We start from the raw sequence: 14,333 nt of genomic DNA on the forward strand, positions 1-14,333 counted from the left end.
TAAGCCATGAAGGGATCAGTTATATTTGCAGTTGTTGCTGTAAAAGGAGGAAGGTTCAATCCATATTTTTGGATACAATATTAAAGTGGGCTATCAAAGAACAGTGTTGGGTGCTTGAGTTCTCTGGCTTTGGAATTTGTAAAAGCTGTAGAAATTCAAGAATTTGAGAAGCTGGCTGGAGGTTGGTGTGTGAACTTCCCTACACTGTCCCACAACGTGGAGTGGTATCCCTTTGACTTGTGCACCATGGTTTTAAAAAAAATTGGACTTTGCCTTTAGAGTTACCCAAGTGTCAAAGCCACCAAATTTGAGTTCAGCTCTAAACTAATTTAACATGATTTCTTTTCACCAGTAAATGGACTCTTTGCCAACATTGGCCCAGAAATTAGGTTCGGGGGCTTGCCGCGCGTGCAAGCCCCCGATGTGCACTTACCCGGCGCACTGACATTTCAATCCTGGCCCGCATTGCATTTCCTGTCACTGGCCTGCTTCAGGTCCTGCCGCGCTGTGCGTGCGTGACCCAGCGGTGTACTTAGTGCGATGAGGCGGCTGGGATCATGTGAGCACTGGGCAACCAATGGGAGGTTGCGAAAGTTCATTCATGAGTTTGATAGTAAGAACTGTCAAACTCATGAAAACTCCTGGCCCCAAAACACTACTTAAACTTGAAAGAAAATTAAAAAAAACATTGCACTACTTAAATGAACTATAAATAACTGTAAAAAAACTATTTTAAACAATAATTTTAAATTTTGAAAAAGATTATTATATAAAAAATCGGGGCTAAAAATACACTTACCTTACTGTAAAGTCTTCAAAAATAATGAACGTGTGGAAAAATTTTCTAATTTTACTTAATAGACCACTTACCTGTTAAAAGTAAGTACAGTACTTACGGCTGCTTTTTCCACGCGTAAAAACCGGAGTCTTTTCCCCACGGGCAACTCTTCAAAAAAAAGGAAGTACAGCGCGCACGCGCTACCTGAAACCTCGCACGCGTTCCGTCTCTTAACCCCTTGGGTCAGAGGAGAGGAAATGCCGGTTTTCCCCGCATGCGCTGTGCATGCTGAAAACCGGCAATTCCTCCGGGCCCACGCGTGAGTACATCGTCCGTACACATGCGTTGGGACAGGAATTACTGGCCCATTATACAGTTCTGCTTAAGGAAACACTTAAGATGAACCATTTTATAATAACGTGATGACCAAAAGTCTGTCACTTTTTGCAATAGCTGCAATTATTTGATGTTCTGTGGAAATATTTGCATCTGTCGAGTATTAACAGTAAAATAAAAATGAGATGTACAGAAGCACTATAAAAATATCTTCATGAACAAGTACTGACAGTAAATAGTGGCCTTATGATATACAAACATGTATGGGGAATCCAATGAAAAGACATGGGACCTGTAGGAATAAAAGAGCAGGATATAAATAATATTTCTGCTGTGAATAAGGTCATATGCAACAAATTCATGAAGTATTTCCCAGAGTAGAGTTCCTATATGAGCATTTTTCCAGATGCTATATCCATGTTAAATATATAGGCCTAGAAATTGTGGGTTTATCGCCACTCATTACCGCCAAATTCGGGTGAAAAAATGGCAGCCGCTGGTCTTCCGCCAGCTGCCAGCGGGTCCCGGATGGGCAGCAGTGCTGCAGATATCAGTGATTGCTAAAATCAAGTAGATGATGCAGGTCATGACATCAGTGAGTGTGCAACGCTCACTTGACACCTGATCTGTGAGATTCCACTTCGCCGCTCTACTTACCAGCATGCCTCAAGTGCGATGAACTGAGCAAGCATTGTCAAGCAGGAAGGAGGCTCCAGCAACGATATTTAAAGGGATCATCAGCAACTACCTGACATGTTTCTGCAGTTTGACTGGCTCTGTGCAACTTTCTGCATCTCCACCAGCTTCATTAACTTCTTTCAAGATCCTCAGGTGACAGGGAGTGTTGTTGCAAGTGCAGAACACCTTCAATCTATTTTAAAGGCTTCTGCTCACAACACTTACAGTCATGGGGGCTCTACTGGCAGTCCCACTCATGCTCGAGTATCTTAGGGAGAGGGAGCAGAGACAGCGAAGAAGAGGAGAAGATGCTCGCAGAAGAAGGAGGAGGGTCAGGAGGGCTCTCAACAAGAGGTCTTACCCACCTAATGTATTCCGAGAGCACTTGCCTTACCTCTAGTTAAGCGAGAAGCTGTGTATTAGGAGACTCCGCTTCACCAAGGAGGTGGTCACAGAACTCTGCCACCAGACCTGTAGCCTCAGAGCAGGGCAAACATGGCTCTCCCAGTGGCAGTCAAGGTCACCGTGGCCCTCAATTTCTTCGGCAGCAGATCCTTCCAGTCTGCAGCAGGAGACATAGCTAACATCTCACAGTTCACTGTCCGTCGCTGCATCTAGGAGGTCACTGAGGCTCTCTACACCAGGAGAAGGGACTACGTTGTCTTCTCTCTCAGCAGAGAGAAGCAGGACAAGCGCGCATGTGGCTTTGCCAGGATAGCGGACTTCCCTATGGTGCAGGGCACCATCGACTGCACCGCAAAGGCTACCACTCACTTAATGTGCAGTTGGTGTACGACCACACCCAGTGATTCCAAATGGAAAATGCCCGCTATCTTGGCAGCAGCCATGATGCATTCATCCTGTGTCAGTCCAGTATGCCAGCAAACTTCCAGCCACCACATCAAACTCAAAGGTGGCTGCTCAGAGACAAGGGCTATCTGTTCTGCACCTGGCTGATGACTCCCCTCCGCAACCCCACTACTCGTGGCCAGCACTCATATAATGAGAGCCATGCTTTCACCAGGAACATCATTGAGCAGACCATCGGGCTCCTGAAGCAACGGTTCCGCTGCCTTGACCGCTCACGAGGAGCCCTCGCATACACGCCGGAGTGGGTGTCTCATTTTGTGATGGTTTGCTGCATGCTTCACAACTTGGTTCAGCCCTTGGCACCAGGGACTGCGGGACCACCTCAGGAGGATGATGGAGAGGAGGAGGAGGAAGAAGAGCTAGAGGAAGAGGACAGGGAGGCAGGGAGGAGGCAGATAGCCAATCCCCCTTCTGGACGGGCTGTCTGTGAACGCCTCATCAGACCCCCCTTGCTCACCACATCCCCATCATACCATCCCCTCTGTCACAGAATATCACAGCATCCTCCTGGGCACAAAGCTGAAATGAGAGACATCTTTGGCCCTAGAAGACCCGGCTGTAGACTGCACCACCTTGGCATGGGCGGCAGCATTCTTGGCTGGCTGGCTGACAGGCAGCTGCAAGGGCAATGGCGGAGTGGCAATGGTGGGAACAGGAATGCTGTCATCCTGAGGACAGCAGGGTCCTGCTCCACTGACCCACTGCCACTGCCTCAGCATTCCTAGCAATCTGTTGGAGCACAGATTGCTGCTGCGACACCCTGCAAGCCCCGGTCGCCAGTGGTAAATCCAGCCATAATGATGGCAGCAAGTTGAGCCTGCAGGGCAGCAGTCTGCCCTTCCGCTGCAGCACTAAGTTGTTGGGTTTCTTCCGCCTGTGCTGCAATGGAAGTTGCGACATCACCCATCATGCACACCATCACGTCTAGGTCGTCACGGACTCTTTGTAGTGTACCATTCCAGGCTGGAAATACTGGGCTCCATGCTCTGCACAAAGCCCCGTGCAATGTTGGAGGCTGACTCCTCCCCACTCCTTGACATTGCTGAGATGCTCTCCGGCAGGCTTACCATTGCACCCATCAATTCGGTGTGCCCAACACCCTTCGTCTGAAGGCCGGCCCATCGAGGTCCTCAGCTGAGTCCTGTGCAGCAGAACTCGCACATGAACTCGCCCTCGGGGGAGTTGGCCCCTGAGCCACCCTTTCCCCCTGACCTTGCTGCAGCCCACTCATGCTTGGTGCCTCATTCTGTGCAGATCCTGCTTCTACACTAGCCTCTAAAGTACGCGCAGTGCCAGTTTCTGAGCTGGTGTCTGTGAGTGACAGATGCAGTGATGTGGTATCTTCTTTTTCTTCTCCTCATTCTTCTCCCCCCTTGCTCTCATGCATCACCTCGGGACAGGCTGTTCAGGTGCTTGTTCTTGATTATCTGAAAGCAGAAAGGCACAAGAGTCGGATTATGGTGAGGGGAGGGGGGAAGCAAGATATCCACGCATACAGCATCAGCAGCTTGTAAGTGGGATAAGGGGGAAGTGGGATGTGAGAAGGGGGATTAGGAATGAGCATACCCATGGGCTTCAACCTCGCCGTTTGCCACAGCCTCTATGATCTGCCACCCAATGATCTTCAACACTGTCTTTGTAGCTGGCTGAGTTGGTCAATGGCAGCTTTCCCCCTGCCTGTCTGCCACTGTTCCCTCCAGTTATGAGTGACATTGGCCTGCAAGAGAAAGAGAAATATGAGCGAGAGTGGTGCAATGTGCTCGGGTGATGTGCATAGTTGAATAGCTGTCAGTGTGTGCAAGGTGTGAGATGTGGGTGTGAGTGTTGCAGCAGTGGTAAGGTTGTGAGAGTGAAGTGAAGTTATGATTGTGAGGTCTGAGTGGTGATTGTAATGATCAGTAACATGTCATTCTAGAATGGTACACTAGGTGGAGCTGTATGTTTAGTGGAGGGCTACCCACAAGGCAGTAGTCAAGATGGATGCCTGTACACTAGTCCACATGGCTGAATAAATGACTAGCTCAAGCTAGCTGTTCATAATGAAAACGTCTATTTATTTATGAACATAATAGCATGGTACCAGAAGTGGTAATATCTGCTGAATATTGCAAAATGCGACATGGAGAATTTGAAGCCACCGGAGGGTTTGAAACTCACGGGGAATGTCGACTGCAATTGGCGGACTTTCAAACAACAATTCGAATTCTACATTGCTGCCATCGGGTTCGGTACGATGCCAGACGCAAGGAAAATAGCGTTACTGCTCACGGTTGCAGGCCCGCAGGCGATAGAGGTATTTAATACGTTTGTATTTGATCAAGAGGAGGACAGAGAAAAAATGGACGATGTGCTAAAGAAGTTTGATACACATTGTTCTCCCAAAAAGAACGAGACCTATGAGAGGTACGTGTTCCGTTCACGGACACAGCAGCAAGATGAGACTTTTGATAGCTTTGTGACCAATCTGAAACTGAAAGCACAGACATGTAATTTCTCTGAACTGAAATCATCCATGATTCGTGACCAGATTGTGTTTGGTATTCATGATAAAAAGGTCAGGGAACGTTTGTTGAGAGAAACCGAACTAACATTGGAGGATGCTGTGAAAATATGCCATGCCAGTGAGCTAGCTCGGCAGCACGCAAAGATTTTCAGTGAAATTAATAATAATGCGACTGTAGTGAATGACTGTGCTGCTGTCGGTGCTGTGTCCTACAAGGGGGAAAAACATGGGCAGAACAGAAATGCAAAGCAATCGGAGGATGGAATTTTTAATTGTAAATGCTGTGGTTACCAGCACCAGTCATGACAATGCCCAACGTTTGGGAAAATGTGCACAAAATGTAATGGAAAGAATCACTTTGCCAAACAATGCTTTTCAAAAGTAAAAACAAAGAAAGGGCAACAAGTCAATGTGATTGAGGACACTGATTTAAGTGAGACATTTTTTGTAGGAATGGTGTCATGTGACAATGTAGAAAAGGATACAGAAAATGTGCAGCCCTCAGGAATGGACAATGCTAAACATAAAGTTAATGCAGTAAAAGAGGACAAATGGATGATGCCACTGCAGGTAAATGGAGCATTAGTTACATTGAAACTAGACACTAGGGCAAAAACAAACTTAATCAGTATGAGTGACATTAAAAATATGAAAGAAAAGCCCAAAATACAGAAAAAGTCAGTACTACTGAAGAAATATAATGGACAGAAAATAGATATCTTAGGTGTATGCACACTTAAAGTGACAGTCAAAGACAAAGTGCATCATCTCATGTTTTCTGTTGTGGCTGAAGGACTTGATTCACTATTAGGTGACAAAGCTTGTGAGGACTTAGAACTGGTCAAGAGAGTCTACTGTATAAACTGTGCCATAAGGAGACCAGATGACTCAGTGGATTCTGTAGTGAGTAATTTCCAGGATGTGTTCAAAGGATTTGGAGTTCTACCATTCACTTACAAGATCCAGCTAAAGGAGGATGCTCAGCCAGTGGTACATGCTCCACGGAGAGTTCCAGCACCCCTGCGTGACCGGCTCAAGAAAGAACTGGACAGAGTGACCACACTAGGAGTCATCAGGAAAGTCGAAGAGCCAACAGACTGGGTTAACTCCATGGTATGTGTAAAGAAAAAGAACAATGATCTAAGAGTATGCATGGATCCAAAGGACTTAAATGCAAACATAAAACATGAACACTACCAGATTCCCAAGCGAGAAGAAATCACCAGTGAAATGTCAGGTGCCAGATACTTCACAAAGCTCGATGTCTCACAAGGATTTTGGCAACTAAAACTGGATGAAGAGAGCACCAAATACTGTAATTCAACACACCATTTGGCAGGTATTGTTTCCTCAGAATGCCTTTCGGGATAATATCTGCATCTGAAATCTTTCATAGAGCGATGGAACACATAATTGAAGGTCTGGAAGGAGTTTGGGTCTATGTTGATGACATCATCATCTGGGGCTCCACACTGAAAGAACACAATGAGAGACTGACTAAAGTGCTACAGAGCATACGCTGGAATGGACTGAAGCTCAACAAAGCCAAGTGTCAGTTTGGCGTCCAGGAAGTCACTTTCCGAGGAGATAATCTATCTGGTAAAGGAATAGAGCCAGATATGGAAAAAGTAAACGCCATACTCAACATGCCCCGACCCACTGACAAAAAAGGAGTGCTATGCATCATGGGGATGATAAACTTCATTGGAAAGTTCATTCCTAACTTGTCAGCCAAGACAGCCTGTCTGCGAGACCTGCTACATAAAACAAATGAGTTCACATGGACAGAAAGACATGAACAAGAGTGGATGAACCTCAAAACAGTGCTGACAACCGCACCTGTACTCACCTTCTTTGACCCAACAAAGAGAATCAAAGTGTCAACGGATGAATTAAAAGATGGCCTAGGCGCGGTCTTGCTACAAGCAGAGGGTGAAGATTGGAAGCCTGTTGCCTATGCCTCCAGGTCTATGACTGATTCTGAGTTTCGATATGCCCAGATTGAAAAGGAAGGTCTAGGCTTGGTAGTTGGACTAGAAAAGTTCCATGGCTACATATATGGACTTCCCAACTTCACAGTTGAGACAGACCACTGCCCACTGGTTGCCATCATAAAAAAAAATCTGAATGAGATGTCTCGAAGGATTCAACGACTCATGATGAAGCTGCAAAGATATGACTTTGAACTGATCTACACACCAGGCAAACACATAATGTTCGCAGATGCACTATCCTGAGCACCCATAATGAGTCATGTGAGCTCTACTGAGGAAGACGTGGACGTTCATGTGAGTATGGTCACTGCTGCGCTGCCCATGTCAGACACAAAATCAAAGCAAATAGCAGAAGAAACAGTAAAAGATACAGTGTTACAAACAGTAATAGAGAACATTCATCATGGTTGGCCAAAAGGTTCCTGTCCAAAGTATTATCACATCAGGTCAGAGTTGAGTGTCGCAAGTGGACTATTACTAAAACAGAACAGAATAGTCATTCCACAGGCTCTACGTCAAGACATGCTCAAAAGGATTCATGAGGGACACCTCGGAATTGAAAAATGCAAAAGGAGAGCAAGAGACACTGTTTATTGGCCTGGCATAAATAAGGACATTGAGAACATGATAGGCATATGTGAGACATGTCAGAAACACCAAAACAAACAAGCAAAGGAACCAATGATAGTAGCTGACTTACCAACAGCACCATGGCAAAAAGTTGGTATGGACCTTTTTCATTTGAATGGTAAAGACTATCTAATAGTGATTGACTAATATTCTATCTATCCTGAGATGGTGCTGCTCTCAAGCACATCAGCAAGCAGTGTCATAATGCATGTTAAATCCATCTTCGCCAGACATGGAATTCCCAGGATTGCCGTTAGCGACAATGGTCCGTGCTTCAACTGTAAGGAGTGGCAACAGTTTGCAGCACATTATGACTTTCAACACATCACATCCAGTCCTCTGTATGCTCAGTCAAATGGTAAGGCAGAGAAAGGTGTTCAAGTTCTCAAACAGCTACTGAAGAAAGTAACAGAAAGGAAGTCTGATCCTTATCTCGCCCTGCTGGGCTACCGAGCCTCCCCTTTAGACTGTGGTTCTTCACCTGCTGAACTCCTAATGGGTCGCAAGTTGCGCACCACGCTACCCTGCTGTGCAAAAGAAAAGCAGAGTAAGGAACTGAGACAGAGACTTCAACTGTTGTAGCTGAAACAGAAATCACACTATGACAAGTCATCCAAAACTTTGAAACCATTGACAAGGGATGATGTTGTCAGGATTGAGGATCCAGATGCATGGAACAGGAAAGCTACAGTTCTTGAGGAAGTAGGACCAAGGTCATACACTGTTAGAACTGAGGAAGGACAGATTCTCAGGAGGAACCGCCGTTCCCTCCTGAAAACACAAGAAACTATCCAAGAGCAAATCGATGACAATGCCGCAACTGAATCTTGTCACTCACCACCAGAACAATCTAGCACAAACACACATACAGGCTCTCATGAAAACACATCAGACTTACCTGTGCTGAGAAGATCCACACGTGAAGTAAAAAAGCCTGATAGACTTAATCTTTCAGCACAAAGAAAACTATAATAAAAGAATGAAAAGCTTAGAGCTCATAAAGTAAAGCTTTGAAAATGTGTTGACTGTTGTGAAGATGTTTTTGTCGTTATGATTGATTGATATTGATTTTGTTTAACCTCTAAGGAAGGGGATGTAATGATCAGTAACATGTCATTCTAGAATGGTACACTAGGTGGAGCTGTATGTTTAGTGGAGGGCTACCCACAAGGCAGTAGTCAAGATGGATGCCTGTACACTAGTCCACATGGCTGAATAAATGATTAGCTCAAGCTAGCTGTTCATAATGAAAATGTCTATTTATTTATGAATATAACAGTGATCGGTAGAGATTGTTGGTATGTGATTGATGGGGGGTGTGGTGCAGCAGTGTATGAGGCTTGTGGTGCAGATGGTGGGATATGGCATTTGCTGAAGCCTTCACGCTCCTTGGCCTGCTGTGTGAGGTCATTAAACTTCTTTTGGCACTGGATGGCTGATCTGGAGACCACAGTGACATGGGCGGCTATCTCCTGCCAGAGCCTTCGTGAGCTGTGTTGCGAAGGCTTCCTGCCACTGTGTGGGAAGAGGACAGCACGCTTTCTCCCCGCAGCCATGACCAGTGCTTCCAGAGCTGCATTGGAGAATCTGCGGGCTCTCTCCATTTGCTGACGCTCCGCCATGGGTTTGCAGTACCACCTTCTTACAGCTGCAGTTCTGAATGGCTTGACAATGAGGTGCTGTAGCATCAATGCACCTCCCCTTTAAGTACTGAATAAAGCCTGTGGCAAACATGACTGCGAATTAGGCTGGACCTGGTATTGGCCAACCTGTTGAGCGTTAAGCCAATGAGGAGCAGTTTTAGCACGGATATCAAGAATATAATCATGTTAATGAGGAATGAGCCTGAATTTTGCGTGCTACCTAGACTATTTTGATGTGGTGCAGCTGAAAATTGTTGGGCACTAGGAAGAACAGAGGATCAGAGGGACCTTAGTGTGCATGTACATCCCTGAAGGCTGCAGGACTGGTAGATAAGATGGTTAAAGAGGCATATGGGATACTTGCCTTCATTAGCCGAGGCATAGAATATAAGAGCAGGGAGGTTATGATGGAGCTGTACAAAACAGTAATTAGGCCACAGCTGGAATACTGTGTGCAGTTCTGGTCGCCACAATATAGGAAGAATGTGAGGGTGCAGAGGATGTTACCTGGGCTGGAGTGTTTCAGCTATGAAGAGAGACTGGACAGGCTGGGGTTGTTTTCCTTAGAGCAGAGAAGACTGAGGGGGGACCTGATTGAGGTGTACAAAAGTATGAGGGGCATAGATAGGGTAGATAGAAAGGAACTTTTCCCCTTAGTAGAGGGGTCAATAACTAGAGGGCATAGTTTCAAGATAAGGGGCAAGAGGTTTAGAGGGGATTTGAGGAAAAACTTTTTCACCTAGAGGGTGGTTGGAATCTGGAACTCACTGCCCGAAAGGGTGGTAGAAGCAGGAACCCTCACAACATTCAAGAAGCATTTAGATGAGCACTTGAAACGCCATAGCATACAAGGCTACGGACCAAGTGCTGGAAAATGGGATTAGAATAGGCAGGGCTTGATGGCCGGCGCAGACACGATGGGCCAAAGGGCCTCTTTCTGTGCTGTATAATTCTATGACTCTATGGCCTTAACACTGCCCGTTTAATGGTTGTATTCAATTTCTAGGCCTTAGTTTATTTTTAGTGTGTTTAGGTGTAAAGTGTTAGATCCGTGGTTCAGTGGATAAATAATTACACGGATGCTGTACATAAACAAACAACAGGTCTTTACTGGAGGAGGGTCACCTCTAGACTGGGGTACAGAGGCATGCGCACAGCTTATATACCGGCGTGGTTACTGCCGGTACTACAGTATACAGGAGCTGTAAAAAGTAGTTCTGACTTAAAGCACATACACTACAATTCCTCCCTTTTTAGATTAATAATACCCCTTAATATTCAAATAACAATTACATTTTTACATGTACATTTAATAACAAAAGTCCATTTATAGATTCAGTCTTTGGGGCGGTTTCCTGATCCTTTCGGGATAGCGCCATTCCGGAGGTTCTTGTTCTTGGTGCAGAGGCGATTCTGACCCCTTTTCATCGGGTAGTTCATCGGGTTCCACTGCTACTGGGTCTGAAGTAGATGCTACCGGTATGTCGGGTTCATCCCCAGGTACTCGAGACATGGGGTTGACGCCTTCCTGTGACGCTAAGATCTGATCGACATGGCGTCTCACAATGTTCTCCCCGACATCCACTGTGTACATTAATGGCCCCTGCCTTGTACATATCGTTCCGGGTTGCCACTTCTCTGTTCGATAGTCACGGGCCAAGACTGGTTGCCCTACATTGAAGCTCCTTGTCAGCTTCTCGTTGATGTGCTGGAATTGTTTGTCCTCAACATTTCTTCGCACATTTGGTCTGAGCAAGTCCAGACGAGATCTCAACCTTCGGTTAAAGAACATCATGGCCGGGGTCTGGTTGGTAACTGCATGTGTCGCGTTTCGGTAGGCTAATAAGAAATTGTCCATCTTATGCTGCAGTGGAATTTCCTCGTCGCACATGGCCTTTATCGTCTTCTTAAAGGTTTGTACGAACCTCTCAGCCAATCCATTGGTGGCTGGATGTGTAATGCCTTACCCCATTCCTTTTCATGAATTTTTGGAACTCGTCGGACACAAACTGTGGTCCATTATCAGAGCAGATCTGCTCTGGCAAACCGTTTCTGGCAAATATGGTCCGTAGGACTGCAATCGTTTTCTGTGTAGTGGTTGAAGACATCTTTATCACCTCAGGCCACTTTGAATGAGCATCCACTGCTATTAAGAACATTGAGTCCATGAATGGACCAGCGAAATCAATGTGCACCCGTTGCCATGGAGAGGAGGGCCACTCCCATGGGTGTAGAGGGGCATGTGGTGGTGCATTTTGGACCTTCTGGCATCCTAAGCAGCTCTTAGTTAGGTCTTCGATTTGTTGATCGATTCCCGGCCACCACACATAAGCCCTAGCAAGGATTTTCATTTTCACTCCCCCCAGATGACCTTCATGTAGCTCCTTTAGCACTCTCTCCCTTAACTTGGGTGGAATCACCACTCTGGATCCACACATCACTGTCCCCTGGCATACTGACAGCTGTTCTCTTCTGGATGAGAATGCTGGCAACAGTGAGTCGCCATGTGTTGGCCATCCCCTCACCGTCAATTCATATACCCGTGACAGCGTCGGATCATTGCGGGTCTCCTTCTCTATATCCGCGTTTGTTACTGGCAATCGTTCAATTATCGACGAATAAAATATCTCGATAGGGTCCACTGCTGGTGCTTCCTCCACCGTAGGCAGTGGCAGGCGCGATAGCCCATCAGCGTTCCCATGCTGTTTCGTGCCTTTCTATTCTATTTCATATTGATTCGCCCCTAGAAACAGGGACCATCTTTGTAACCGCTGTGCAGTCATTACTGGCACGCCCTTCTTAGGATTAAAGATGGAGACAAGTGGTTGGTGGTCAGTCAGCAAGGTGAACTTCTGCCCATGCAGATAATGGTTGAATTTTTTTACTCCCCATACTAGGCTGAGGGCCTCCCTGACAATCTGGGCGTAGTTGCGCTCGGCTGAGGTTAGTGACCGAGATGCGAAGGCCACTGGCCTTTCCAAAACGCCTGGGAATATGTGCGACAGCGCCGCTCCAATGCCGTAGGGTGATGCATCACATGCCAAACGAACTGGTAGTGCTGGGTTGAAATGGGCCAACACCTCTTTTGATGTGATCAATTCTTTACACTTCTGGAAAGCTCGTCTACGTTCGTCATCCCACTTCCATGGTACCCCTGTTTGCAGTAGGGTGTTCAGCGGGTGTAGTACCGTAGACAAATTTGGTAAGAACTTGTGGTAATAGTTTACCAGCCCGAGGAACGACCTCAGTTGTGACACATTTTCCGGTGCTGGAGCCTTGACTACTGCCTCAATCTTGTCAGGGGACTTATGTAACCCCTCTTCATCGATGACGTGGCCACAATACGAGATCTGTTTCTGGAAAAACTCGCACTTGTGGCGATTAGCTCGTAGCCCATATTCCTTTAATCTGGCGAGCACCTTCTCCAAGTTAGCGAGGTGATCACCGTCATTTTCACCCGTGACCAAGATGTCGTCCAAATAACACTGGGTCCCTGGAATCCCTTGCAGGACCTGATCCATCGCCCTTTGCCAGATAGCCGGAGCCGAGGCTACTCCAAACACCAGCCAGTTGTATTGATAGAGACTGTTATGGGTGTTGATCTTAAGGTAATGTTTCGAAGCTTCTTCTACCTCCATTTGCAAGTACGCCTGGGCTAGATCAATTTTGGTGAAGCGTTTACCACCAGATAGCGAGGCAAAAATATCCTCAATTCGTGGAAGCGGATATTGCACCGTGTGAAGGACTGGTTTCACTGTCATCTTAAAATCCCCACAGATGCGGACCTTCTTTGGTTCCCCAGGCGTATTACTCAACGACCTCTTCATTACAGGGATGATGGGTGTAGCCCACTCGCTCCAGTCCACTTTGGACAGTACTCCTGAACATTCCAACCCTTCCAGCTCTGCTTCAACCACTGGTCTGATCGCATAAGGCACTGGACTGGCCTTCAGAAACTTTGGGCTTGCATTATCCTCTATTTTAATTGTTGCTGTTATTCCTTTTAGTGTTCCTAGTCCCTCCTGGAACACTTCTTTTGCGTCAGTTAGCATTTTTGACAGTCGTCCAGGTGTGACGCCGTCATCCTTTTTGGCCTCCACCTTCAGTGCCTGTATGGAATGCCAATCTAAATGTATCTTCCGGATCCACTCACGTCCTAGCAGTGGTGGTCTTCCATTTGGCAGTACATATATATCCATTTTAGGTATTTCCTGACCTTTATATGTCACTTTCACCCTTATTTTTCCTTTGGGGTAGACTTTTTGCCCCGTATACGTCTTCAAGACAATCTCTGTAGCTTTCAAGGGTATGTGTGCAAATAGCCGCTTGTAGTCTCTTTGATTTATGACTGTTAGAGCTGACCCTGTGTCCAATTCCATTTCCACTTGGACTCCGTCTATCTTGAGTGTAACCCAGATAGTCTGGTGATCCTCTATTTCAGTTACATTATGTAGTTTCAGACAACCCAGCTCCTTCCGGAGTCTGTGTCACTTTTCTGTTCGTCTGAACCACTGTCCATCACCTGGTGTACCTTTTTGTACTTCTCCTGTGGAGATTTCTTACTGTTGGTTTTCTTCCCAGACCTGCAGACTCTTGCTATGTGTCCTGCTTTCCCAAACTGTCTGCACACTTGGTCCTTGAACCAACAATCTTTCTGGTCATGTGTTCTGCCGCAGCGATAGCACTTCCCTGTTCCATAGGTCATTTCGTTGGTGCCGCATTCTTGCGGTCTCCGTTGTATCTCTGCAGCGCCCCTTGCGGCTGCTTCGTGTGATACTGCCATATTGAAAGCTTTGTCCAGCGTAAGGTCCTTTTCTGATAGAAGCCGTTTCTGGGTTCCTTCACTTTGTAGCCCACACACAAACTTGTCCCTTAACGTGTCTGCTAGTCCTGCTCCAAAC

General features: G+C 46.4%; 1 protein-coding gene across 2 annotated transcripts in view; it reads left to right on the plus strand.

Annotated features, from left to right (window-relative positions):
- Positions 1–14,333, plus strand: part of colq (collagen-like tail subunit (single strand of homotrimer) of asymmetric acetylcholinesterase) — a 223,836-nt gene that overhangs the window by 92,145 nt on the left and 117,358 nt on the right. The window lies entirely within an intron of this gene.

This window comes from Somniosus microcephalus, chromosome 5 (genome assembly GCF_052327205.1).
Source record: "Somniosus microcephalus isolate GS21.2 chromosome 5, FLI_Smic_1.0, whole genome shotgun sequence".
NCBI lineage: Eukaryota > Metazoa > Chordata > Chondrichthyes > Squaliformes > Somniosidae > Somniosus > Somniosus microcephalus.